Here is a 3318-nt window from a genome sequence, read left to right on the forward strand (position 1 = left end):
CACGAACGCTGTGCTAGGGTTCATTACTCTATTATGAAAATCATTTGTTTACAACAATGAGCTGTCTTTTGGATTATCCTTGACTTTTCAAAGGCTGAGCATCCCTTGAGGCAAAACGGAAATTCAGGGCACTCAAAGTAACAGATGAGCAACAAACATCAAACGGGTCTTTGCCTAGTTAGCAGACACAAGACTCTGATACCCCTGATTCAATCGAAGATACTATGTTGCCAACAGTTCGCATTCAAGCTTCTCAATGTAGTTGGAGGGGGGGGGCTCGGAACCTTCTCAAGATGAAACAATGGACAATGAATGTTTTCCAAGATTTTACCGTTTTAATTTTGAGAGTTCCAAAAAAAATCCACAAAATTCCTTTTTGCCCAGGAGTGGGTATTTGAATGGTAGTGATAAAAAAATTTAGGGTTTGGGAACACAAAGGGGAAAAAAAAATTCTAAATTTTTTTAATAAGCGTAAACAAATTCAAACATGCCCCCCCCCCCCCCCCCCGCGCGCGCGAATATATCCAACAGCAACACATCAAGAATGTGACACTGGCGACTGGAACAATCATGAGTTGTTTATTTTGTTAGAGTACATTAGCGTAGTTGTCTTACCATTATATACTCTCTTCATCTTAGATTATCATCATTGTTTAAACTTTTATAGATGCATCTAAATATACACTATGTGTACTTTCTCGAAAAATTAAAATGACTAATGGTTTGTAAAGGAGGAAGCACGTCAAAATTTACTTTGCAATCACCATATGGTAGAGGCTTAGGGAGCCCAAGACCATCGTGATGCTTCTCGTACCTAGAGGTAGACCACATGCCGACATGCACTGTTTTCTTTTTTAAAAAATAGGCATGGGGATTTTTCTAATTATTTTTATGCAAAATGATAAAGAAAAGAGCAGAAGGAATGAGTTCGTATTGGTTCAGTTGATTCAGTTTTTGGTCCAACACACCACGCATTTTTCTTTCACCGGCTTTTTACACGATCGTTCTATTTCCCGGTTACACACATGAATTTTCTCCTCATGTAGCCATTGAGAGGTAACCATGTGCGTGCGTGCGATGTTATATATGTGTGTCTATGAGAGTACGTCTACCTATATACCATTTCATTCAAAATTCAAAAGAAACAAAATATATTTAGCAAAACTCAAATATATATTGGCGAAAGGTAAAACAATTTCTAGGCCCTGTTTGTCGAGAAGATCATCTATAAGCATGATGAATCAAAATAATCATCCCAAAAAGATCCATCCAAATGTGGGGAAACCACCATCTTTTTCAGAAACAATACAAATGCCAATACGATTGATCCAGCAGATTTGTCAAAAGAAAACCGAGCGCATCTATTGCGAAATATGTTGTGTCAATAATAAATCCTTGTGTTCGTGTTTCAAAATAATAAATCCTTGTGAACATCACGGACAAAAACACAGCAACAAAGCATCAGTCCAATGCCAGATCCATTCAATTGGAAGCCAGTAACCATATTGGCATGGTCCTTTATCACGTGCAGTAAATGGGCAAAGGGAAATCACGTAGTTGCGCAGTGTGCTCTGATCCCTGTAATTTCGGCTGCATGCGTCTTAACCGAGCTGCAAGACCCAGATTCCCGGAAGAAAGCCCAACAAGTACGGCACTGCCGACGCAGGCAGAAAGCCCAAAATTTCTTGGGCCTCACTCCCTCGCGCATGCAGTGCTGATGTATAGAGCCTGCTACGTACGGCTAGGTCGCAGTTGCAGCTGCAGCCTTGCCGCTGCCGGTTGCCGCCGCTCGCTCTCGCGCAGTTGAGACGACTCACTACCCACACGAGACAACAAATCACGGGCCATATTGCAAGCCAGTATCCACCGCAAAAGCCGAAAAGGGCGGGCCAGTTTGGCCCTCGGCCCTCGGGCAGCATGTCCACACGTGCCGGTGCCGGCGCCGCGCGGCCCCTCGTCGCCGGGGAAGCCACACCCACACCCACACACAACACACGCAGACATCCTCCGGCAGCGTGGTCCGTACCGTACGAGGAGCCGGAGCCCACACACCCCGCTGCTGGCTGCACGTGGGGCCTCGGGAAGGCGCTCGTTCCACGCCACCGAGGGCCGACACGAAGGACGGCGACCCACGAGACCCTGCCGCCGGCGCAGGCCCGCGCCCTGGGTCAAGCACGCAGATGGTCAAACGCGCTCAGTCGATGAGCGCCGAGGAGCGGACGGCAGCGAGAGACAGCGGGCGCCACAGCGTGACCTTTTGCATCCTGATGATCCATCTTGCTTGAAGTTGGCCATTGCCCATTGTCCAGTCTTTTGACTTCTTGTAGCATTTTTGTCTAACATTTTGAAGTGAAACTGAATTTTCAAGAAGTAACTCATTTGATCATGTCAATAAGCTTGGGATAATTGAAGGGCCGTGGATGCTTTTTTTAAAAAAAAATGGTTCCGCACATGCTATTATTAGTATATTGAATTAAAAATGCTAAAAATAGAGAAAAAACATAACTAGGTAGCAAACTCGCTATCATGGATCTCATATATATGTGACAAAATGTGGGTTAGTTTTAGGTGAGTTGCGCAACTATTATGTTTTACAACTCTCTCTATATATATATGATATCTTGAAATAATTGCTGCATAGGTACTTCTTATCTTTCCACCTACGGTTACTTTGGATGGATCAATGTAAAAAAATTCAACTTACAAATGGAAAAGTAGAATACAATAATAAATAAGACTGATGCGCATCATAAAGAAATCAAATAGATTATTATTTTTTACTAGAATGGAATATCCTAAATTTTGGTGCTATACGTTACCCCTAGTGTCTCTCTAGATCATGTACGACAATAGAGGAACTTAGAGGAGATGCTTAGCTAAACTAGGTTTTTCCCCTTCAGGTCATATGCACCTGGTGCTTATAAGGAGGATATGTATAAAATGCTTAAGTCTACACTAGATGATTAAGGTTTGCTACAAAGAAGTTGAGCATACCTAAGTCCCTTGCATTGTAGAGATTTTTTTGGTTGCAAAATTGCATGGTGGAGATTGACTTTTTTAAAGGTGCTTAATGCCATGGCAATCTTCTTTATTCTTTGAGTACTCATGTCTAAGCACACATTGGCCTTAGCATAGAGCAATATGACACAACAGAGGAAACATCCGATCCGTACAACAAGACATTCTACACTGTCACAATTGGTGATGAACCGTTTCCCTTTCCCTAGCAAACAATACTCTCAATTACTAACTAGCAGCATCAATTATGAAACAAAAGGGCGGTTCCTTTCAGATATTATCACTTTTCATTTACATTTT

This window comes from Setaria italica, chromosome I (genome assembly GCF_000263155.2).
Source record: "Setaria italica strain Yugu1 chromosome I, Setaria_italica_v2.0, whole genome shotgun sequence".
Taxonomy (NCBI): domain Eukaryota; kingdom Viridiplantae; phylum Streptophyta; class Magnoliopsida; order Poales; family Poaceae; genus Setaria; species Setaria italica.